The following is a 27,583-nucleotide window of genomic DNA, read 5'->3' on the forward strand; positions in this document are numbered from 1 at the left end:
TTTAGGAGACTGGCTCATAAATTTAGTGCAAATTTGTTGAGCTCTGACTCAGTGCCATTTGTGATATGTCAGCACTAACCAATGTGACTGATCTCCACCATTCTGGCATACAAACAAAGAAACAAACCCAGGTACAAGTAGCAGTAATTAACTAAAGTCACCTACTTGACTAATTTTAACTTGGCCACAACCTGTTCATGTGCCATTTTAAAACTTGAGCACAGCCTGAATTTTGTCTATTTAGTGTCAAATTCTAATGACTTGGGATTGTGTATTTCATGTCTGTGTTTAGGAAAAGAAGGATAATTTGACAGAAATTGGATCTAAGACAAAGGATCAAACCACTTCCTTGCTTTATTTGAAATTCAATTGTCAACTGCATTCCTCACTCCCTTTTCTGATTGCAGTGCAAACTTTAGAGCTGCTTGTAAATTCATCTAAATTGTTGGATCTTGTTTTAGTCTCATTATATTTACAAAATTCAAATAATATTAAAATGTTTTAGATAGTTAGGTAAAAAGTAGTATGCATTCTTTTAGATGACAAGGAGAGAATTTAGAAATGTAGGAGCTGAACTTTTTGCTAGAAACTGATTAGTAAGATTTCAGGAGTGGCTGAATGATGCTGAACTGTATTTGAATGCATAAGTAGGCTTTAAGGAGCAATATGGTTGATAAGTCTAATGTCTAAATATAGGTAAGAGCCAGGAAGGAAATTAGACATAGCAATTTATGGATATCAGACAGTAATTTTCTTTTCTTTCCACAGAACTAGATTTTCTAAAAGAAAAAACAAGCCCAACACTTAGTGAGAGACACTGCTGTTCAGAGTAGGCCTTGAGAAAGATTGGAGGCATTGTGGTCTATGTATATGGGGGTAAGTGAAAAGGGACATGGCATCATATTCCCAATGTATCTCTAGTAGATGTATGACACTACTGTGTCTTGTATACCTAACCCATTCAACTGATCCACCACTCTACATTTTACCCAATACCAAATAGTTTTGATGATTACTGCTTTATGATACAGTTTTAGATCTGGTATGGCTAGGTCACATTCCCTTGCATTCATTTTCAATAATTCCCTTGATATTCTTGACCTTTTGTTCTTCTGCATGAATCACCCATGTACTTTTACATTCCATAGGTAACAGTGCAGCACTGAGGCTGCCTATCATTTATTCCACACTATTGGTATATGACCACCACACCTCTTTTTCCCATCATAATTTTCCTGGAAGTTGAGACAAGTAGTCAATGTAGCACATAAACTGTAAAAGGTCTATAATTTGTAGTGTGAAAACCATGGTGGTCCAGTGAATTTGACATTGTAGCCAGAAGGTTGATGGAGACTGGATACATTCCTTTAAACTATAAAACTCACTTTAAAAAAGCAAGCTAATCTCTTGAATTCCATATGAGATTTACTGAGCAATGTGAGAAGAGCTACTTCTCTTGCATAGAAATCTGGTAATTCATTGAATTAACCAATTAATAAGTATTTGTTAAGCATCTACTATGATAGGAATTGGGAATACAAAGGCAAAGATGAATATTTCCTGCCACAAAGGAGCTTGCAGTCTAGGAGGAGGAAATTGCATATACATATATAAATAGAAAATAGGCAAATTTTGGGGAAAGACACTAGCACCTGAGGAGATCAGGAAAAATGTCATGAGGGAAGGTATGCGTAGGCTGAATCTTGAAGGAAACTAGTGTATTCAAAGAATTAGAGACAGAGAGGGAGTGAATTTTAAGTATGATGGGCAGTCATATGACTAAGATATAGGACTAGATATTTTCTCTAGTACCAACTCTTAAAAAAACCAAACAAAACAAAAAAGAAGTATGTACCATGAGCATGATAATTAGCTATTTACACAGGCATGAAACCAAGAAGCTCCCCAAAGTAACTTATATATGAATTAATCCCTAGCACTCACTTAGTATCCCTCTCCTATCAGCAAAGATGATCTGGTAAGGTGCACTAACTTACTTTACAGCTTGTGCTCTGCTAGTGCTCTGAGACCCATTCAGAAATTTCCTTCATATCGTAGTATTTGCTAGCACCTGCTGCTCCTACCTTCACCTAAATAATGAGCTGCAATAAGTAATAGATCTTAATTCTTTCTAGCCATGTGCAGAGAAATAAGATGTATAGGATAGGGGAACTGAACTCTTCCTGGGATGGCCTTAGGTTAGTGGCTCTACTCTGCCTTCCCGCCTGAAAAAAGCAGCAGACATGGATTTAGCCCAGTCAGATAATTAAAGAACTGAGGAAAGAGTGACAAGGAAGCCATCATATGAAGCTATATTATACCTGAAGGAAGCTACTGGTATCTAGCTAGGGACAGTATTGTTCTCCTAGAAGAAATGAAGTAGCATATTCCAAAAGTGAAAAACTTCAAGGTCCAATCCAAAATAATATGCCTTGTAAACCTGACCCTAATCATCATTGAAAAAAGGATGGACATTCAATATAATTAAGAAATTTGAAGCATTCCTACAAAGAATAAGTAATTCCAACATTATATAAATTCTTTACAAAAATAAAGAAAAATTCCTACCTAAGCACTTTGTGTAAAACAAATATGGTGATGATACCTAACCCAAGAAGTGATAAAGTAGAACACTATAGAACAATATGCCTAATAAATATTGGCAAAAAAATTAATAAGACACTAAAAAAGATACTTCAGCACATTTTTAAAGATTAGACACTATTAATCAATTAATTTGATATTTTAAAGTATTTGCTGTATATTAGATGTGCTAGTCACTGGAGATAAAAATACAAAAATGGACATTGCTGGCACAAAATGAAACCATATAAAAATTCTTGCTAAGTGAAATTAATTAACATCTCTGTAATCATCAGTTCTATGTAATTCTGGTTTTAAAATGAAATGAAAAAGTTGATCAGTGGAAAATATTAGGTACACAAGGCTCAAGAAGTCTTGTGTTTGATAAATATGCGTTTATCAAACATGCGTTTGATAAACCCAAGGACTTAAATTAATGGAGTACAGACTTAACAATTTCACAAAAATTACTGGAAAAACATGGAAGTTAGTCTGTTTAAAATTAGGTTTAGACTAATATCTCGTATCATGTATCACCATTAGTATCAAATGGATACATGATCTAGATACTAAAGATGATCTCGTTAAAACAAGTTAGGGCAGGGAAGGAGATACCTTTCACTTCGTGGATAGGGAAAATACTCCTAAAAACAAGGTATGGAGAGATTCATAAAGTATTAAATAGAAACTTTTGGTTGTCTTAAATTGAGGAGTTTTTGCACAAAAAATAAAACTAGAACAGAAATAGTTAACAGGGAAAACAATGTTTGCATCATTTCTCTAATAAAGTTCTAATATCCCTATAGAGAATATATGTACATATGTATATGTATGTGCATATATATATGCATATATATATATATATATATAAATGCATACATGTGTATATGTATGTATACTTTTCCAATAGATATATGTTCAAAGGATATGGATAAACAAATCTCAAGTGAAGAAATACAAGCTATTAACAACTACATAAAAAAATGAACCAAATTATTAATAATAAGAGAAATACAAACTAAAACCATTATGTGATTCTACCTCATATGTATCAGACTAGGAAAGATGACAAAGATGGCAAATGACAATTGTTGGAGAGACTGTGGAAGAACAGACACATTAATGCACTTTTGGTGAAGCTTTGAACTGGTCCAACCACCTTAAAAAGCAATTTAAAACTATAATCCAAATATACTAGGTATATATCCCAAAGAAATAAAATGAAAAGGGAAAGGACCCATATGTATAAAAATATTTATAGCTGCATGTTTTTCCATATTAAAATTAGAAATAAAATGAGTGTCCATTAATTGGAAATATTTGATTAAATAATTATGTATGCATATAATGAGATATTATTTTGCCAAAAGAAATGATTAAAAGGGTGGATGAATTTAGAGAAGCCTGGAAAGACTTAGCAGAATCAGGAAAACACTTTATATAATGACTAGTACAATAAAAAGGAAATTGGTTGTAAAATATTAAGAACCACTGTCAATGTAATGATGAATAATGACTCCAGAACACTCATGATGAAGCATGACTTCCACCTCTTAACAAAGGTGCAGTGCTGGGTGCACGATTTTAAATGACAAATGTATACATTTGTTTTGCGTAACTACATTTATTTGTTTCAAATGAAAGTTTTCATTTTTTTGTTAGAGACATATTTGAAGGAAATTGATGAGATATGATGGTCACTCCAATAAGTGGAAGAAAAAAGAAAAACACATCTATGAATCATTTAAAAATTAATAGAGAGCAATGAGAAATTATACAGGGACATAAAAACAGAGCAGTAATAGAACTACAATGTTAAACTTGATATTTAAAAAAATTCAGTTTACTATATAATCATGTTTCTGTTCTTCACATATTGAAATGCTTGTGTTTGTTGATGACTAAGTTCAAAATTTCATAAGCAAAAAATGACTAATTTGGTTTTGGACATGCCGAGTTTAAGATATCTACGGTATATCCAACTGAATATGTCCAATAGATAGTGATGAAGTATTGAAGCTTGGGGAAAAAAAAAGACTAGGGTTGGATGTATAGGTGTGGGAGTTTTCTGCACAGAGACAATAATTGAACCCATGGGACGTCTCTCACCTAGTGAGAGAGTATTTAGAGAGAAGAGAGCTTAAGGCATGACCTTGGAGTAAAGAATAATTAGGGGGTGTGACATAGATGACAATCCAGCAAAGGAGATTGAAAAGACAGCCAGACAGGGAGAAGTATGAAAGAGCAATGTCATAAAAGCCCAGAAATAAGTTAATATCCAGGAAGAGAGACTTCTAAACAGTTAAATCCTGCTGAGAAGTTACGGATGAGGGCAGAAAAAAGCCCATCAGATTTGGCAATTAAGAGAGCATTGGTAATTTTGCAGTTTCAATGGAATGATTTTGTCAAATCTAAAAAGATTCCTTACCAACTGTCCTCCTCTGTCTCTAATAGTACATAACCAGCTTCTAGCCAATTGATTAGGGGCTTCTATATATTCCAAATTTGAAGTACAAGGCGAATGAAGGAAAGGAGTAAAATGGGGAGGGGATTGTGAAAGAAGGAAGCAGGGATCTTGAGGAAAAGGTAATATCAAACAAACTTGCATGTTTTATGAACTTACTGACCTGATATTTTGAGTTCTGGGCCTTGGCATTAAAAAAAAAAAGAATCGTGGTATAAATCACTATCACTGAAACATACTTAGAGTCACAAATTCTCACTTGACTCATAGAAATGGGGGAGTCTCTTGAAGGAGTTTGGCATAGAGAATGTTGAGTACCTATGTTAGGTTATATGTTTCATAGTAAAGAATTGAGATAATTCTATCTGGTTGGGTATTCCATTGTTATCTCAATCATAAATTTCACTGTTGTTTAAAGAATCAGTCATCTTTCTCAAGGTTGGATTTCAATGTACAGATCTAGGATTTTTAACTATACAATGACATAGTATTGTGTATAATAATAATAATAATTACAATATTATTTATTAAAATCAAGAGTCAAAATAGTGGCTGAATAGATAAAGAGCTTGCTCTTAGCATTACAGGCTATTTTCCCTGATACCGATTCTACCCTGAACTGCTTCTATTTCTCTACAGTGATTCACAAAAGGGTTCAAATGTATAGACCCTTGAGGAAAGCATGTTCTCCTGGAGTACAGGCACATCACAGGCTTCTCCTATGGGTTTACCCTTGCATCTGTTCAGGTGCTCACAGGTGTGTAGTATGTACACAAACACACACACAATATACACACACATGTATGTATGTATGTATGTATACACACACACACAAAGCAGGTAGATGACTCTCAAAGAGATGCAGTGAGGATTCCCAGGAATTTCTGCTCCAACAGGAGTCTGGCCACTGGATGCATCTAATTTTCTGAGAAACCTTTAAGGAACATACAAGGGGATTACTTTAAAAAATAATCAGTGAAACTCTTTGCTTATAACCAGCCTCAATACTATGAAGTGCCTAGCTGAAAGAACTAGAATTCTTCTGGGGACTGGTGCTATAGCTCTGTTAATCAGACATAACTGAACTTTTTTGCCCACAGTGAGAGTTGTGTGATTTCAGCACAGTACTCTCTGTTCTGACTGTACCAAAGCAGTTGAAGCTCTAATGACTTTGAAAAGAGTGCCACATAGTTCTAAGTAACATGCCATTAAGGGCAAATTTTCAGTTTCAATTTGGGAGGTATTCTTAATGACTATTCCATCATCTCTGGAGAGATCTCAGACTCACATTAAATATGGAGTGCTGCTTTGAAGTTTAGGATTTGTGTGATGCTTTGTGACACTAATGTATTATGTAGGAGCTACAATAGTGGATGTCAATTGTATACTATGTTAAAGATATTATAGTTTTCATTGGAGAAACCCATAGATTTCCAAAGGCTAGTAAATGCATTTTGATTTCAATATAAGACTAAAACTTAATAGTTGTTGTCTTTCATTCTTGAAGAAGACCAAAATGCCATCAACATGTTATGGTCAAGGTGCAGTGTGTCCGTGGCTGATCAGATCAATATGAGCTTGAAAGACTTTACCACAGGCTGGGTATGAATAGTCCATGTGAACATTTGGAATGGAGATCTCCCTAAAACTTAATAGTAAATTAAACAAAAAGAGATAGAGAATTTTGAAAGTGGTGGTGTGAAAAGCAATGGTTTGAATTAGGGCTATCATTTTAGGTAGTTAGCTAATTCTCCTACTAGGAGGTTATTTTTTTTTAAACTAACTCATAAGAGAATCAATGCATAATACAACAGAAACAGAAAAGTTTACAAGTCTTTGGACACATAATGTGATTCTCTAATAAACATGGATGTTGCAATATTGATACTGCTATTAAAACAATATAGCTTAGGTTCTATTAAAATAGATATTTCACTGAGATAAATTATGGGGAAAGAGGGCTATGAATACTGTAGATATTTTGTCAAGTGGATTCCTTAGGAAGCTGCTAGACCTAAACCCTGCTGCTGGGGACATTAGAAAGAAGTTGTTACTTCTGAGATCCAAAATGATGGAGTAAGGAGTAAATTGCTCTCACCCTAACTTATTGACCTTGAAAAATCCAGAAAATAGTGCCCCAGGAAAAATCCTGGAACAGTGGAACCAGCAGAAATCTGGGGTGCAGAAGTCTTTTACCTCATGAGGCTAGGGGGATTAACAGGAAAAGCCTCTCTTTCTGTGGCTGAAGGGGACCAGTACAAGGAAGCATCCTGGCAAGCCAGTGACAAGTCCTACCTCAGCAAACCCATTGGAGATCTTGAGCCCTCATGTGGTAGAGCAGGCAAGTACCAAAGCCAGGAGCCCCACGAGCCTGGTCACAGGTAGGGGCAGACGTCAGTGTGAAGAAACACAGCAGCTGAACCTGCCCATGTTCTAGCACAGCCCCTGGAGAGGAGGTGACCTCCAGAAGCCAGACCCTCCCCCTCAACCTGTGAGCTTTAGTGTAACCCTGGGGAAATGCAGAAAAACCCCACCTGGCCTTGGGACACACCAGCCACCACCAGCAGCTCCAGCTCAGCACCAGGTAAGCTACCAGACTGTTACAACCCTCAGCTGCCAGTACCTGAGGCTCCAGCACACAAAGCCAGTAACCAGACCCTTAGCTCCAAGCACAAGAAGCATGGGACAGTGCCTCCTGTGCCCAGAAGCAGAGATCAACTTCAAAGGCCAGGAAAAAGGCAAACACCATGAGCAAAAAGCAACAAAGATTCTTTTTATGGGGACAGGGAAGATCAAAACACAAATTCAGAAGAGGACAACATTGTCAATATACCCATATCTGAAACCTCAAAGGGGAATATGAACTGATCTCAACCCCAAAAAGCCTTCTTGGAAGAGTCAAGGATTTTAAAAGTCAAATAAGTGAGGTAGAAGAAACATTGAACAATTCCTTTAAAAATGCAATTGACAAAATGGAAAAAAGTACACTGAGGAAAACAACTCCTTAAAAAGTAGAATTGGCAAAATGGAAAAGGAGGTACAAAAGCTAATGAAAGAAAACAATTCTTTGAAAATTAGAATTGAGCAAGTGGAAGCTAATGGCTCTATGAGACATCAAGAATCAGTCAAACAAAGTCAAAAGAATGAAAAAAAGTAGAAGAAAATGCAAAATACCTCATTGGAAAAACAACTGACCTGGACAATAGATCCAGGAGAGATAATATAAGAGTTATTGTTCTACCTGAAAGCCATGATAAACAACAACAACAACAACAAAAACAACAACAACAAAACCAGCCTGGACAGAAATCATCAAAGAAAATTGCCCTGAGGTCCTAGAAGCAGAGGGCAAAATAGTCATTGAAAGAATCCACCAGTCACCTCCTGAAAGACATCCCAAAATGAAAACCACCAGGAATATTATAGCCAAATTCAAGCAGGCTGAAATTAACAATTAAAATATCATGGAACCACAGTCAAGATTACACATGACTTTGCAGCTTCTCCATTGAAAGATCAGAGGGCTTGGACTATGATATTCCATAAGGTAAAGGAGTTTGGATTACAACCAAAGATCAACTATTCAGCAAAATTGAGCATAATCTTTCAGGTGAAGAGATGGACAGTCAATGAAATAGGGGACTTCCAGACCTTCCTAATGAAATGACTAGAGCTCAACAGAAAATTTGTTCTTCAAATGCAAGGCTCAAGAGAGGCATATACAGGCAAACAGGAAAGAAAAAAAAATTATTCGATAAAGGCGAATTGTTTACATCCCTACATGGGAAGATGATACTTGTAACTCTTGAGAACTGTATCTTTATTATGACATTTCGAAGAGATGCACATAGACAGAGGGTGTTGGTATAAACTGACTTTAATGTGATGATAAAAATCTGAATTAAGTTGAACTGAAAAGTGACTGTGATATGAGAAAAGGAAAGGAGGAGGCAGAAAAAGGTAAATTGCACAAAGACATATTACAGTACAGGGAAAGAAGAGAGCATTGTTTAAACCTTATTCTCATCTGATCTGGCTCAAGAAGGGAATAACATAGTTGGGTACAGAAATTTAACTTGCCCTATAGGCAATAGGAATGGCAAGGGGAAAGGAAAAGGAGGGGGTGCCCGGAGAGCAAGGAATAGTTTATTTGTCAGATTTATAAAGTACAGAAAAAATTATGACCAAACAAGAGATAGAGAACATTTTGAAAAGCAAAATGGATAATTATGATTACATTAAATTGATAAGTTTTTGCACAAACAAAGCCAATACAACCAAGATTAGGAGAGAAGCAGAAAACTGGGAAAGAAGTTTTACAATCAGTGTCTCTGATAAAGGCCTCATTTTAAAAAATATATAGAGAACTGAGTCAAGTTTATAAGAATACAAATCATTCTCCAATTGATAAATGATCAAAGGATATGAACAGGCAATTTTCAGCTGAAGAAATTAAAGCTATCGATATATAGTCATATGAAAAAATGCTCTAAATCACTATTGATTAGAGAAATGCAAATCAAAACAACTCTTAGGTACCACATCACACTTATTATATAGGCTAACATGACAAAACAGGAAAATGATAAATGCTGGAGAAGATGTTGGAAAATTGGAACACTAATGCATTGTTGATGCAGTTGTGAACTGATCCAACCATTCTGGAGAGCAATTTGGAACTATGCACAAAGGGCTATAAAACTGTGCATACTCTTTGACCCAGCAATACCACTTCTAGGTCTGTATCCCAGAGAGATCACACAAATGGGAAAAGAGCTCACATGTACAAAAATGTTTATAGCAGCTCTTTTTGTGGTGGCAAAGAATCGAAAAATGAGGGGATCCCCATCAGTTGGGGAATGGCTGAACAAGTTGTGGTATATGAATGTAATGGGATGCTAGTGTGATGTAAGAAATGATAAGAAGGCTGACTTCAGAAAAACCTGGAAAGATATATATGAACTGATGCTGACTGAAGGGAGCAGAACCAGGAGAACACTGTACATAGTAATAACCACTTTGTGTGATGATTAACTTTGATAGACTTAGCTCTTCTTAGCAATACAAGGATATAAGAGAACTCCAAAAGACTCATGATGGAAAATGCTGTCCACACCCAGGAAAAGAACTATGGAATCTGAATGCAGATTGAAGCATATTATTTTCTCTCTCTCTCTCTCTCTCTCTCTCTCTCTCTCTCTCTCTCTCTCTCTCTCTCTCTCTCTCTCTTTCTCTCTCTCGGTTTCTTCTTTCTCATGGTTTCTCCCATTGGTTCAAATTCTTTACAACATGATTAATGTGAAAATAGTTTTAATATGAATACATATGTTGAACCTATATCAATTTACATACTGTCTTGTAGTGGGGGGAGGGGAGAGATGAGGAGAAAATTTGGAACTCAAAATCTTGTGGAAGTGAATGTTGAAAACTAAAAAATAAATAAATTTACTGTTACATAAAAAAGAAAAGAAAAGTTATTTCAAACTCAACAGTTAAAACACATCAAAAGAAGGTCAAAGACAGAGAAGCATAAAATAACCCTGAAATTTCATGGAAACTGAAATGAGGGTGTAGTCCCCCTGTTCCAAAGTACCCAATTATTGTCAATACACTGAAATAGATACTTTGATGGAAAGACTGGTGAAATAGAAACTATATCTTGTCATATGGGCCAGACAGAGAGGGGATCTGGATATCTTTTTTGTGTTTTTTTTTTTTGTGTTTGTTTGTTTTTAGGCAATTGGAGTTAAGTGACTTGCCCTGGGTCACACAACTAGTAAGTGTCAAATGTTTGAGCTCAGGTCCTCCTGCTTTCAGGGCTGGTGTTCTATCCACTGTAGAACCTACCTGCCCCTGTTATCTGGATATCTTAAGGGGAAAAGAGTAGTGGTCCATTGCTAGGACAACCAGCTGTCTGCTCAGGACTAAGATGAGCTCAAGGGAAGACTGAGACTTTTAAAAAAATGTTGATAGATCTTTGAAAAACCTATTTTATGTCAGTAAAACTGTAACTACCACTATTTGCTTTAATAGTTAAGCAAATCAAGCATGTATTAAAAGGGTTTACCTTTCAAAGTAAAACAAGCAACTTGAGAGCAATATGAGGCCATTTCTATCTCTGTCAAGTTAAGTATAACAAACTAAGTGATGGTGAAAGTAAATTGAAATAAATTCTGACCATTTCAGTTCTGTTAAAAACTATAACCTCCAGATTATGTTCTGTCTAAAATTCCTTTGAAGTCTGGGTGATTGGCTCCTTGGGTGCTCACACACACACACACACACACACACACACACACACACACACACACATTCACAATAAAACCGCTGGTGGATGTTGGTAAAACAATGACTAACTAAAAATGGCTGCTTGTGCTAAAGTAGTAGGATGGTCTATCCACACAATGATTTAAGTTTGTTACATGCATAACAATATTATATAGGAACTGATGAAGTTAAATTCCTGAGAGTTAGTGAATAATTATAAACATTGATTTTTAAAGTGCCTTAAAGTTTGAAAAACCTTTACAAACACTATTTCTCTTGAGCCTTACAATAACCCTCTGAAGTAGTATGTCTCAGGTATTATTTCCCCCATTTTATAGATGAACACATTGAGCCTGAAAAATATTAAATGATTTACTCTTGTTCACACACTTGGCACTTGTGAAAGATTGGATTTGAACCCAGGTTCCCCCAATTTTAAGTCAGCAGTTTAACCACTAATCCATGACATCTTAGCCAAATATCTCAGTAGCATTTCAAGGTAGATGACAAACAACTCCTGAATAAGAGTTAAGTAAATTGAAGGTACTTGTCCTAGACAAGAGAAGGCTAAGGTATGACCAAACAATTAATATTTATATTATTTCACATATTTATATTAAACATTATTTTTATATCTTTATCAATATGTTTATATATTATGTCAAATTAAATATGAATATATTAATGGTTTATTTAAATACATATTTATATTAAAGTGTATTTATTTAGCATCTACTATGTACCACGCTATATGCTAGATATTGCAGTAGTGTGAAGAGTTGTATGGGGTAAGCTGACCAATTGTTTGCTGTATCTGGAAGGTATCAAGAGAAGGCAAGATGGCTTCAAATTAAATTAAGAGAGATCTCAGTCTAAAAAGGAGTAAGAAAAAAATTTTTTAAATAAAATAAAAAAGAGAAAGAACTTTTCAACTATCAGAATTCATTCAATGTCTCATCTCAAGGTGACTAGTGTAATAATTTATTCAAAAAATACTTACAGAGAGCCTACATGTGAATGAGTAATGGGAGATAGATAGTGAATTCTCCATTCTTTTGGCATAATCAATTAAAACATAGATAACCATATTCCTGGATGATTCATGTGTTCAATTGCCTGAAAGCAAAGGACTGAGGCACAGGAACTCTTAAGATCCCTTCCAGCTCTAAAATTTAATGTTATTAAGGAAGAGTTGTTTTTTTTCAATAAATGTTCAGATTTGTTCTCTCTCTCTGGGTCAGAATGTTATCCTGTCTGGAGGATCAGCTACAGACAGGCAGTCTCTACTGATGAATAGAGGCCTGAACTTGTAGTTGGACATCCAGTAGTTTAACTCTGTGTTAGACCTGGACTTTCTGAGCTTGAGTAAGCCATTCAATGTTTGCTTCCTTGGTTTTTTTCCCTTTATCTATAAAGCAAGAATAATAAAAATAATTCTGGTCAGTTGACTTTCATTCCAGAATAGTTGGGGCAATCATTCAGGAATATTTGAAACATGATTTGAACTTCTTAAAAAGAGAAGGGGGAAGAGGGATCACTTATGAATACCAAGTAGATATTATTGCCATTTGCTGTCCCTTTTTAGAACAAATTTACTGTGGCAAAATGATCAGAACATTACACAGCATGGCCATTAGAGCCATGTTATTTGCCTACCAAAATTAGAGCCCTGCATGTTTAAAAAGGCACAATTCTTATTACTACAATGGATATTTCTCACTAGGAAGCTGAGCAAAGAAAAACCTCTTTCTTAGCTCAGTTCTCCTCACTACTGGAAGCAAAGTAATAAAGGGTGTCTGGCAGCTTCGGCTAGGCCAGGCTCATGATTACTGTGTGTCTTTTATCTCTGTTCCTGATTCCAGTCTTCAAATTTGTGGGTTCAGGGTTCAATTTCATCCCTTCATACAGATATTACTAGGCTATGATAAGCTAAGTCAACAGTAAGCAAAGTCACAAGAGATTGAAATATGACAGAAACCAATGTGTTCCCTTATAGTTATGTGAAAACTAGGTAGTGAAGTGGACAGAGTATTAGACTTTGAGGCACAAAGACTGATTTTGAATCTTCCCACAGACACTTACTAGGTATGACCTTGGACAAATTACTTAGCCTCTGTCACCCTCATTTCTAAGATAGGGATAATATTAACACCTACCTCACAGTATTGTTGTGGGTCTCAAATGAGATAATATATTTAAAATACTCTCAAATCTTAGAGTGCTATATAAATGCTAGTTGTTATCATTGTCACTGTTAAAAATTGAGGCAATTTCTGACTAAAGGACTAGGACCAGGCCCTCACATATGTTTCTCTTTCCTTATGGACTACTCAAGAAATCAAGCTATCATTCTCAAATATGGTGGCTAGAGAACCAGTCACCAAAGCTCTGGTAGAATGAACTACAGTTCTACCCTCTAGGGAGATTTTTGTCTTCAGTATTAGGGCCAGTCAGTAAGATTCAGAGTATGTCTCCTGGTAAGTAATGATGAAATGCTGAGAGATTCTTTCCCTCTAGTTCTACCTTTAGTAGATTCTGTAAGGACCATATTCTTTCCATTTGTGCTTATTTGAATGTTTCATCATTCCAAAGAATTTATGATTGAATTATGGAGGCAGCAATGGTAAAAGAGCAAGATTTGGACTCAAAGGTCCCATCTGAATCCCAGCTCTACCATTTATTCCTTGTGTGACCTTGAGCAAATCACTTTACCTTTCTATGCCTCATTTCCTTATCTGTAAAATGAAGCAGTTGATCTAGGTGATTTCTGAGGTTCCATCCAGTTTTAATCTTGGGTTTTAATTGTAGCTCTCCTATATCTGTCCGTATGACCTTGAGAATCTCATCTAAGCAATTAATCAACAAGGATTTATTAAGTGCCTACTATGTGCCAGGCAATGGAGATGTAAAGAGAAAAATGAAATAGTCTGTGCTTTCAAAGAGTTAACAACCTGTTTACTTCTTTGGTCCTCAGTTTCCTTACCTGTAAAATGAAGGAGTTAGACTAGGTATCTTCCAACTCTATGTACAATCATATGAGCTTACACTTTCTCTTTTTTTTGGCTAGGCAACGGGGTTAAGTGACTTGCCTAGGGTCACACAGCTAATAAGTGCTATGTGTCTGAGACCAGATTTGAACTCAGGTCTTCCTGAGTTCAGGGCCAGTACTGTATTCACTGCACCACCTAGCTGCCCCTTCCACTTTCTTTAAGATATCTAGATGACTGCTTTAGTGGGTAGTTAATATCAAAAAGCGGTTGATGGGCCACCCACTAACTTGCCTGACATGTCCTTTCTTTCCTAAATTTTTTGATCTATGATTCTCTTTGGGCCTATAGTCACTCTTCATCTACTGATGAAGGAACAAGCAGCAGCAGAAACACCTGGAGGATTGGCACCTGTGACATTACTTGTTAGAAGATGAGAATACTCTCCTCTTTCTCCCCCACAGGACATAGTTGTGCATTTAAGTGGGCCTTGCTGGCACAGATACTTCGTGAACTTTAAACAGTTTATTTTTGGTAGGTGTGTGCAAATGAAGCCACAGGATGCCATCATTAGCCTTTGGCCCATAAAGGTGACCAAAATTAGTTCATATTTTTTGCAGCTTGATTTGCAGAGCTTGCATTTAATAAGAAAAGGATGATTAAGTCTGACTTCCAGGAAAGGATCTATACTAGTATTCACTAGGAATATCTTATTTCAAAGACATCTTTGTCAGTTCCTTTGTTGCTTTTATCCCAAGTTTGGCCATGCAACTTGGATTTTCTGCCTAAAGCAATATCCTGCAATTCTAAAGCTAGCTGACCACTGCTCTGGCCTTTACCTTCACTTACACACTTTTCATCAGTCAATATGCTGCTGCAGAAATTTTTGGTGACTACTGCTATTCACTCTAGGCCAGGGTTTCTTAAGCTTTTTTGTGTTGTGGACCTCTTTGTACATCAGGTGAATCCTATGGACTCCTAAAAATTTTATTTTAAATGCATAAAATAAATATATAGGGTTACAAAGGAAATAAATTATTTTGAAATAAACTTAAAAGCAGGTTTACAGACCCCAGATTAAGAATCCAAGCACACAGGTAATAGTGTTGTATAGGAGTGAGGAAGAGGCAGTTAGAAATGGCAATCTCCCCAGTATTTTCATCTGTATTTTAAAATGCTATTCTCTCTCTCTCTCTGAAGGTGAAAAGTACTTCCTGAGGTTTTAATTTTTGTGCTATTCAGGGCAAAACCACTAACTGTAAACCTGCTTGTGGCTCTTTTCACTAAATATTAGGTCAAAGGAGGCAATTATTTTATAATCCTTCAACAATTATGCTATTTTACAACCTTTTAGCTACCAGTATGATTTCAATGACTTGTCTCACTTTTTTGCTCTTATCCCAGAGGGGAAAACAACTCATATGAGTTGTGCCCCTAGTGAAGTTCTGTCTTCTCATATTGGATTTATTGTAAAAACTCCAAATTAGGTGATAATGCTTTAATTGATTCCAGAATATGCCCTGGACTTAATGGCCCAGTAGGAGGTTAATAAGGATTCATGTTTTTGTGTGTTGGCATCAGTGAAATCAAATCAACCTTAGCAGTTCTTATGTTGATGTTTACAAAAAAAGGTGTAAGGTAGACGAAGACATGCCCCATCCCTCAGCTCAGTTGATGTAGTCACGCATGATGGGGTTTTAATATGCAGGCAAGATTTGTCTCTACCCTGATCCCTTTATGAGGTCCAAACAACTCTCTTATTGAGTCAATGCTATTGACTGAACAAATAAGTTAGCTATGCATCTGGGGGCTTTAAATAACTAAGCTCTGGATGATTTTTAGAATTTAAGACTTGAAGACATTGAAGGGAAGGGAAAAGAAGGGAATAAACATTTATGTTGCACCTATTATGAGCCAGACACAGTGCTAGGCAGTTCACAAATATTATCTTATGTGATCGTCAAGACAACTCTTTGGTTATGTTCTGTTGTTATCTTCATTTGATAGTTGAGGAAACTTTGGCAAACAGAGGTTAAGGTGGTCCAGAGATTAAGAGGTTGAGAGTCATCCAGAGACACATAGCTAGTAAGAATCTAAGGTTGCGTTGAATTTAGGTCTCCCTGACTTCAGGCTCAGCACTGTATTCATTGTGTCATCTAGCTGCCTCTATTTCTCTATTAGAAAGCCAGGAGCTGTTTTTGGTGAAGAGACCCGTGTGTGTGTGCCCATGCATGTATCTCTTCCTTTGTCTCCTCACTCCCAGTCATGTAATTTTGACGGGGAGCTACTCGACCAGTAGGAGGTACAGCATCCAGTAGTTTGAGTTTCTCAGTTCAGGAGAGTTCATGGCACAGTTGAGGGATGAAAGAAACACTAGAGACTGACAAATATGGAGAAATAGCTACGCAAGCGAGGAAGCAGTTTTGAGGAATGAGGCCCATGGAATCAAAATTGCCATGCCCTTTGAAGAGCAAACCCTCCTTAACAGCAGAAGGACCTGGACCATAGAACTGTGAAGAGCCAGCCCAGCTGAACAAACTATCAAGTACTTATGCCATAGCCTTCAGGGAGCTGGGTGAGGGCTCTGTGATGAAAGAAGATACTTCTGGCCCCTGCAGTGTAAGTACTGTGAGTTGTGTTTATCACACATGTATTCTACACAGGTGACTGACTGCCTTTGTACTCAAAAGTTTGAGCCCACTCTTCTCATGAATTCTGTGTCTATTTGTTTCAGAATACACTTCATGTTTATTCACAAAATGTGCTGTAACTGCCATTTTTATTTTGCTAACAGAAATTGAGTTGTCATCTACTACTACGATGACTATTACCACTGAACATTTGTATAGCACTTACTAGGTACTGCATGAAGCACTTCACAATTATTATCTCATTTGATTCTCTCAAAGGCCCTAGGAGGTAAGTGTTATTATTATTCCCCTTTTTATAGATGAGAAAATTGAAGCAATGGAAGTTAAGTGACTTGCCCCCAAATTACACAGTTGGGAAGTGTCTAAATTCAGATTTGAACTCAGGTCTCTCTGACTTTCAGTTTTGTGCTCTATCTATGGTGCCATCTAGCAGCTCAAACCCTAGTTAATCATTAATGGGAAGAACAGTGAAAGCTCATGGGCTACAGTTACAGAAGAGCAACCTCACAGGAGCCCTAGTACCTGAGGTAGCAACCATCTTCTGAACACTTGACCTGAAAATCTGGGTGTGGGAACTGGAGAGTAGCCCTTAGGGGGAGCTATGATGCACACAGAAAATCATAAGGAAAAGCAAAGGTGGCTTAGCACAGTAGCTAGAGTGTTGAGTCTAGAACTAGAAGGCCAAGGTTCAAAACTCACATATGATTTCAATTAATTGTGTGATCATGGGTAATCTATAGAACCTCCCAGAGTTTCAGTTTCCCCATCTGATTGTAATAACAATATTTTCATTCAATACTTAACAATTTCAAAGGGGCTGTTGTGGAGAAAGTGTTTGTTGTTGTTAAACCTTACAGAATGATATAAATTCAAGGCTTTATTTTTAACCAGATCTATGATTTCATTGATGTAGTGGATTTCTTTTGAGGTAATTCCTTTTATTTAGGTAGATCAACAACTAATTCAATTCAACTTAAGTCAGTAGACATTTATTAAGTGCCTTTTATATACCAGACACCGTAGTAAACTCTGGATCTTCAACTGATACTCTCAGAGTTACCTGGAGCATGAGAGATCAAATAATTTTTCTGGGGTCACATAACCAGCACTTATATTGACCAGACTTGAACCAGATTATACTGACAAAGAGAGCTTTCTATCCACTTCATCTCAATATTGTTGGTATTATATTATTATTATTATCATTAAGATGTGAAAACTGAGCAAAGAAGACTGTCTAAGTAATGGACTTAGTTTTTTTATTAAAATTTCCTCCATGTCAGGAGGTGGTAGCCTGCTTCAGCATCAGTCCTCTGTAATCATGATTGGTCATGGCATTGATTAGAGTTCTTAAGGCTTTTAAAGTTGTTTGATATTGTTTCTATATCAATGGACTTTGCATACTGTCATGTAACATTCTACATTTTTGTTCAATACCATGAGCAAGCACTATCCATGCAGAATGTATTCAAAAGGTATGTCCATTCCTATAAGACTTCAAAAAGCCTACATCCCTTGAGAGACACAGCTTACTATAGAGAGTGTGCTGAATTAGGAGCCCGAGGAGCTGGGTTCAAATACCTAGGTGATTTTGGACAAGCTTCATAACCTCTCTAGGCCTTAGCTTCCTCATCTATAAAATGAGCATATTGGGGACTACTTGATTTCTAAGTCCCTGTTGAACTTTAACTATATGATTCTCGGTAACAGCTAATTTAAAGGCTATTTCAAATAACTTGTTCTATTTAAGGAGGTAGATAATTTCTGTACAGGCAAAAATAGCTAACAAACCACATAAACTTGAAGGTATAAGTTTAGACATGAGTGATAATCCAGAGACAGAAGAGAAATAATTTGATAAAATCAAATGTTGAACTGGAGCATTTGAATGAATGTTGTTTATGATTATTTAAGGTCCTGGATCAGTTTGCTGTGGCAAGAGATGCAATGGTTCCCTGAGAATCTCCATGTGTAGCTGCATATTTACATGCAATCATGTGACATGCACAAGTAGCTTAGAGAGCTAGCAAATTAGATCATGCTAGATAACAATAAATAAGCATAGTTGGCATTCATGTAGTTTCTACAATGTGCCAAGAACTGTGTCAAGCTCTTTACAAATATTATCTTATTTGATTCTCACAACAACTCTTCGAGGAAGGTGTTATTAATACTGTGATTTTACAGGTGAAGAACTGAGGCAAATAAAAGTTAAAGAGGCTTGCCCACGTATCTAATAAGTGCCTGAGAACAGATCTGGACTCAGACCTTCCTGAATGCCTTGGCCTATGTGTCACTTAGCACCGCCTTTAGATTTTGAGAAAAGTCTTGAAAAAAGTGAACACCAAACAAATATTAGTTAGACAATATAACACATAAAATAAGATGGCACTCTGTTTCTACTGTGTTGATCAGCAGTGCCTCCTCCTAGATGGGGGGCATTGCATTCTTTATCAGTTCTTGGGCATTCTGAAGCCCTTTGGGTGACCCTAAGAAACAGCTGCAGGATTAGGCTGGGGAATCAGAGTTGAACAAAAACCATTCAGAAGCATCTCAGAGCAGCTCAGAAGCTCTAAATCAATCCTCATTGGTCTTGCTATGTATGATTTTGAGGGAGATACAAGACTTAGGTCAGATTTGGTTCTTAAAAAATAAGCTAGAAGAACAAAGCTGTAGTATACAATATTACAGGATAAATGCGTTAGAAATACAAACCAAGATGTTGTATGAGGTATGAGAGGTGGGGTTGGTACTGACTAGGGGGAATCAAGAAAGGCTTCATGGAGAGAGTAGCATTTTAGTTGGGTTTTAAAAGATGGGCATTTAACAAGTGAGGAGGATGAGGAGAGAGAAAATGCTTGGCACACAATCATTTGAGTAAAAGACATGGAGGTGGGAAAGCTCAGGGCACAATTGAGGAGTTGAGAGTAAAGCAGTTTGATTAATGACATAGAGGAAAGAAAGGATTAGGGGGAGAGGGAACTTAAATGCCAGGACAAAGAGTTTGAACTTCATTCTGTAATTGCTAAGTCCTGAAACATCTAGCTTCAGCTTTCCCTGATGGAAAATAAAGGTGAGTGCCCCACCCCCCAACTCCTTTCTGTTCTTGGCCAGAAAATACTCTTTGAGTGGTAGAGAAGAGCAGAAGGATTGCAGCAGTGGCAGCAATAGCTGTTTCAGCAACAGCAGGAGCAGGTGTCTGTGTGGAGGGAGTGGTTTTTCTCCAGAAGATAATCCCATTTCTTATTACTTTTCACGTCCTAAGAAACAGAAAAGTGAAAGCAAAAGAAAGTATACAGATTATGGGGATGATTTTTTACTCTAATCCTAGAGCCAGTACAAAACTATATATAGCAGCACAGATTTAGAGGTAGAAGGCACCTCAGAGACTAACAGCCAACTCTCTCATTTTATAGATGAAGAAGTTAAATAACTTGCCCAAGGTCACATTGTTAGGAGGTGGCAGAGCCAAGATTCAAACCTAGTTCCTCTGTCTCCAGAGCCAGCATAGTTTATATTGTACGCTGCTCTGCCTCTTAAGCATCATTTGATTCCATTTCTTTCCAATGGAGCAAAGAAAAAGATGCTAATTCAATACATGAGATTTTGAGTTTTGCATTATGATAAAGTCTTTCTTATAAATAAGCAGAATAAAACATTAGCATGTTCACCTGTAATTTCTGAAGTATTTGGTGGGTGGAGTACAAGATCCTCAAATAAGCTAAAAGCAGGAAAAAATTGAATCTGAAGGCAAATTTCAATTGTAGATTTCTCTGGGAAATTTTTTAAAATTTCACCTTATTGTACAACACAGCAGTAGCAACACTGCATCCAGTGACAATCAGATACTATAACACTTCTTTCTGAATTCTTTTTTTCTCTGAATAGATATTGTAAGCATTTATGCCTACATCTAGTCATTATTTTTCCTCAGTGGAGCAATGGGCCTGGATATATAACTCCCCCAATGCAATAAAAATCATTGAAAATATTAGCTTATTCCTAAGAGTTTATACCCAAACTTCTTAAAGATGGATATAAATCCTCTCATTTTATGGCATTTTAAAATATCTTTTTATTGTTTAGTTTAGAATATGTAATTGAAAATGAAAGGGAAAATAATATTGTAGAAATGATATCATCATTGAAAAAAATTCCCCAGGAAGTATTAATGATGATCTCCAAATCCAATTAAGATTTTTAGTTTCAGGATAAATCTCTAGCCTATTTTATGTCAATCAATAAAAAAATTTAGAAAACATGACAATGCTGCTGGAAACCTTGTATTTTACTCTACCGACAACTGTGGTTAATGGAAAAATAAATGTTTAATTAAATCAGCAACTGATAGACCATGACAAAAATATTTAAAATAACAAATTGACTTATATTTTACGGACAACTATCTGAACATGGGTATATTCACACACACAGACACACACAGACACAGACACAGATGCAGACACACACATACACACACACACATACACCCTGCTAATTTTAGTTTTGAAAACTCTACAAACTGAAGGCATATTAGAGGGGCATACTTTGCAATGAAGGACAGCATGATAAAATAGAAAAAATCCAGGGCTGGAATGGAGAAAGAAGAGAGTTCAAGTTCAGCCTCTAATATACTAATTATTTGACCTTGGAACATCACTTATCCTCTCTTAGCCTTTCAGGCAATTCATCTACTCTTTCCAGGCCACTAAGTGGTACAGTGGATTGAGGGCTAGTATTGTAGTCAGTAAGACTTGGGACAAATGCTACCTCAGACATTTCCTCTCTGTGGGACTCTAGGCAAGTCACTTAACCTCTATTTGTCTCTTTCCTTATTTGCAAAATAAGGATAATAATAGTCCCCACCTAACAGAGTTGTTGTGAAGATCAAGCAAGATAATATGTGTGAAGATTTAGTGCAGTGCCTGGCACATAGCAATTACTTGGTAAATACTTTCTCCTTCCTTCTGCTTCTCCCTTCTTCCCTCCCTCCCTCCCTTCCTTTTTTCTTTCCTTCCTCACTCCCTCCCTTCCTTTTTTCTTTCCTTCCTTCCTTCCTTCCTTCCTTCCTTCCTTCCTTCCTTCCTTCCTTCCTTCCTTCCTTCCTTCCTTCCTTCCTTCCTTCCTTGTCTTTCTGCCATCCAATCTTGGAGAAGACTAAAAATGATCCATCAGAGGATCTGGTAGAAGAAAACTTGGAAAATCAGATATGGTGAGCACCACATCATATTAAAAAAAAGACAAATATTATATCTGAACGGACAAATGATGCATTACTGATGACAGATAGGGTGGCCTTTTCTTAAGTTTCATTTGTCTTAAGATTCCTCCAGTATCTAATACAGTTGGTCACCTTATCCAACTAAATAATTTCTTCCCTCTAGATTTTCATGACCCTATTCTTCTTTAGTTTTCTACCAAATCCTCTGATGGATCATTTTTAGTCTCCTCCCTCCTATTTGTGAGTCTTTCCTAAGGCTTTGTCCTTGCTGGCCTGCTTCTTTTCACTATAAATACTAAGTGATTTCATCTTTTATTCTAATTATTAATTTAAATTTTTACTTTAGCATAAGATTTGATTGTTCCATCTATGTAGATGATTTCCAGATAATTTCTTAATCCTATCTTGTCTCCTGCAATCCAATTTCACATCATCAACTCTACCAGACAGTTCAAACAACATGCCTCATAGGATCTCAAGTTCAACATTCTCTGAACAGAATTAATTATCTATTCCCTAAAATGCACCCCTTCATGAACTCTTCTACTTTTAAGTATATCAGCATCCTTCCTGTCACTCAAGTTCATAACCTTGGTGCTGTTTTCAATGTATTAGTGTCTTTCACCCAACATATACAATCAGTTGGCACCATGGCAATCCTACATCCACATCTCTTGTAACATCCTTCCCCTTCTTTCTACTCACATATTTACTACCCTAGTTCAGGCCCTTTTCACCTCTTGTCTAACTTACAATTGCCTCCTACTTTCTTGCCTCAAGCCTATTCATTCTAAATAATTTTTCTAAGGCACGAATCTGACCATGTCACTCTCCTCTAAATAAAAATGTCTCCCCCAATTGTCTCTGGGGTCAGATACAAACTCTTTTCTTGGTGTTTAAAACTCTTCACAACATCTGCTAATCTACCATCTCACCCCTATCATACATTACTCTTCTTCACACAGTCTATGGTCAAGCTAAACTGACCTCCTCATTGTACTTTACACAGAATATTCTGTATCTTGGCTCTGTGCCTTTACACAGGATGTTCCCTGTTTCTAGAAATCTCAAACTTTCCTTATGTACAACTAACAGAATCCCTAATTTCTTTTAAAGCTCAGCTCACTATATAAAGCTAGCTACTTTGTATAGGAAATCTTTCCCAATCTCCTTCCTGGCTGCTAGTAGCTTCTCTCCCAACTTCCCTTGTATATTTTTGGGGTGCATATTTAAATATGTTTGTTTCTTTTCTGATGGAATGAAGATCCTTAAAGGGAAGGGACTGTAGGGATTCTTTCATTTTTCCCTATGTATTCCTAGTACCTAACATTAAGTACTTAATAAATTTGGTTAATTTTTTTTAATTTATTGATTGATTGAAATTGAAGTCATTCCTGAATCATTGATTAATCCTGTTTGTACACAATCAGACCAACCAAATTGTTAAAACAAGGATAGAAATTAACACAAAGCTAGAAGAAAGAATAAAATTGAGAAAAAGATGCAATATGCAATAAAATGACTGCACACCTATTTAAACAAATTAGAGATGTCCTCAAACTTGTAAAAATGATAGAGAAAAGGACACTAATATTAATTTCAATAATTTAATACAGAAGTTTAATCAATGTAAAGGAGCCTAAAATTCCTTAGTCAGCAAACACTTGACTCATTCCCCTTATTCCCTAAGTGAGGAAAAACTGAAGGCACAAGGCAGCACTGGTTTTGAATAGAGACTCATTCCTAGAGAATGATATTAGAGGATCATGAGTAGTATCCTTTATTTAAACACAGAAGTGATGAAGATAAACTAGTTTAATACGAATTTGACTAATGATCCAACAAAGCAAAGTCATTTGGAAGACATTTAAGAATGAAGCTGGAAAGAAGACAGAAAACAGATGAAAGATGTTGATTGGTTATGGCTTTCTCACCACATGACCAATTCATCTTCTTTTTCATCCATTCATTATCTTGATGGCATCTTTTACTCCATTTCTTCATAATTCTATGTAATGTGTTGCAAACTGTCACTTATAACATGAACCTTTCCCTTGCTCTTAGAGTGATACTTTCAAAAGTTCTGTGTCTTGCAGTAACATAATACTGGTGAAATATTGATATTAAAAGACAAATCTTTGTTTCGCAGAGAAACTTGAGGTCATTTAAAGAACTTCGTGAGTTTATGAAGTCAATTCTGCCTATTTTCTTCCTAATCATATCTCAGCTGAATTAATACATTTGTGGTATCTATAGAAGATACTCATACATATATGTATACGTATCTGTGTATGTATGCATATACACATACAGTATTTATGGATATACTATATAGGTTGTGTATATATTAATGAAGAAATTAAAATTATCATCTAATTGCATGTAACAATCTAGACAATTAACAGTCTTTATCCACTATCTAGATGATTAAACCAAGCTATTGTGAGTGGGTACAGTTCTTGACCAGGAGGCTTTGCAAATTTTTGGGACTTGATGCAACTATCACAGTACAATCTACAACCAAGAACATCTAGAATACTTCAGCATATTAAAGGAATTAATCCTCCGACCTGTCCAGTGACAGTGGTGGACACCTTTGACAGGCATAAGTTTCATTCCTTGCCTTATATTAATAATCAGAATGTCAGGGTGCTAGGTTATCTATGTCATTTTATCTTTTGAATAGCATCCTATATGCTCTATTGCCATCCTTGTGATGAAAAGAAAGGGAGTTAGGAAGGCTTCTAAGACCTTAGGTAAATGCCCTTTGGCAAACTTTTGGAGGGAAGGTCATAGATAAAGTTGGAGAGGATGGACTAGCATGATGATTTTTATTGGTGGAGAGAACATGCATGTTTAGGAGATCACAGATCCCTCTGATTATTCATAGATCCTAAATGCTCTCAAGGAAACAGAAGAGATTTAGTTCAAATCAGCAGCTGAATACCTATTTTGGGAAACATAGTAACTATAATAAAAATACCTATTTATATAGTTTTATATGTTTATATATTTATATATACTATATACTACTTATATGTTATATTTATATAGACTTTATATATACTATACTATATTTTATATAATATATGTATATGCATATAGTGTACATATACTACATATACACTATTATTTACATACTTCACAAATAAAATATAAGATATATACATCTATATACATATGCATTATGTATATTTGTGTACACAAATGCATGCAGATATGTATACTTGCACATTCTTCTTTTCCCACCCAACTGCACTCCTTTGAACTTTATCATGTAAGCAGAAACCTCATTATCCTGCAAGATTATATCAACTTTAGTACTCAGAGATATACTTTGCCTCTGTGACCTATCTAAATGGAGGTCTGGAGTAGAGGGCTCTTCCCAAATCCTCCATTTAAGGAAGGCCAGCCATTTCTTCATTTCTTAACCCAGATGTACTCTTTGCATTTCCACATCATGCCCTTGTGCCAGATGTAATCTCTTTTCCTTCCCCTACTCTCTCTTTTCAGCTTCCTTTTGTGTATTGTCTGTTTCCCATAAGAGTGTAAGCTCCTTGAGGGCAGAGAATATCATTCTATTTATTATTTGTATCCCCAGCACTTAGTACAGTTCCTGGCACAAAGTAAGTGTTTGTCAAATCTTTATTGACTATTGATAATTCACTGGAGTTTTAAATATTGTGGAGAACTTGACATACATTTTCTAATTGGATATTTAAATCTGATAAATTTATTGTGATAAAATTCTATCCTTATTTGATCTTATTGAATTTTTAATGTTTTATTAGTCTACATGAATTTTATTCATTAATATCATGCTGCTCGAAGAAGAGCTAAGAACCTATTCTTTGAATTATAGGATTTCAGAATTAGGAAGAACTTCAGAATTTTTCTGGCCCATTTTATCCCTGGTAACTTTCCTCTAAAACTTAATCTTTATGTAGTTTCCACTGAAAATCAGCCAGTGTTAGGGAAATATTTCCTGAAACATCCCATTCTATTTTTAGATAGCACTGATTATTAGGCACTTTTCTCTTTATATTAAACTGAAACTTGCCTCTCTGTAACTTCCACATATTGCTCCTCTTTGTGGCCCCTGAGCTAAATAAAACAAATTTAATCCACTCTCCAAATTGTAACTCTTGAAATGCTTGGACACAAATATCCTATTCCTATTCGGTCTTCACTATGTCAGGCCAAATTATCACAGTGCTTTCACCTGACCTACATATTGCATGGTTTTCCAATTCTCTCCTTATCATGGTCACCTTTTTTTGGATGCACTGTAGTTCATCAGTGTCTTAAAATATTCCTGATATGGTCTAGTCAGGGAAGAATATAGTCAGATTATAATTTCCTCACTCTGAAAAATACCTATCCATTAATGCAATCTAAAATCCCATTAGGTTGTGGATTTTTTTAGCTACCATGTCACATCCCAATTTATTCAACTTGCAATACAGTAAAATCCCCAGTTCTTCTACCTTTGAATGTTGCCTAGCCACACCAACCCCCATTTAGTACTTGTGAAATTGGTTTGAAGTGCAATACTTTACATTTATACCTATTGAATTTCTAATTAGATGCTGCTCATTGCTTGAGCCTTCTATTTCTTTTTTTTTATTCCATTTCTCTTTTTCTAAGTCCTTACAAGTTTCATGTCATCTGCAAAATTGATAAGCTGTTATTCTATGCCTTCAGTGTAGACTGCTAAACTTCTCCTGATGAAAAGCTAATTAGTGATGGTAATACTTTCAGCTTATACTATAAACTCCTAAAGGCAGAGACCATGTCTGTTGTATAGTATCCAGATAGCTCCTTAGAGAGGTGACTTAATAAATACTTTAATATGATTGGAAATTGAAAGTATACATGACAAGTTTTCTAAAAATAGGTCAGAGTACTTGGGTTTGAATCTCAACTCTGCTATTTACATCCTCTATTGCAGTGGAAAAGTTATTAATCCTATCTTTATCTCAGTATGCTTATTAGTAGAAAAGACTTGGGCAAGATGATATCTAAAGCTTTCAACTTTAAATCATATGATTCTTCTTGATTTCATTAGGATTTTACAGATTGGCCCACTACCATGCTTGTGATTTTGAAAATTAAATATTAGAAAAGGAAATCAAAAGGTGGGCAGATTGATCATGTGAAAGGAACTCTAACTTGAGAGGCACTCAACTTGGATTCCACTCTCTGCTCTATGACTATGTAGCTCTGTGATCATGGGCAAGTAATTTGGCTTCTGTAGTCCTCAGTCTCTTCATCTATAAAATTGGGGATTCCAGTTTAGTATTCTTTGCTTCTGTCAATTACATTACATTGTACACACATAAAATTTCTTATCTGAGATGTTAAGAAAAACTTCCTGTCCCCCTCCCCTAATTACTCTAGAGGAAGTTTA

The sequence above is a fragment of the Phascolarctos cinereus genome, unplaced genomic scaffold (genome assembly GCF_003287225.1).
Source record: "Phascolarctos cinereus isolate Bilbo 61053 unplaced genomic scaffold, phaCin_HiC Scaffold_4;HRSCAF=312, whole genome shotgun sequence".
Taxonomy (NCBI): domain Eukaryota; kingdom Metazoa; phylum Chordata; class Mammalia; order Diprotodontia; family Phascolarctidae; genus Phascolarctos; species Phascolarctos cinereus.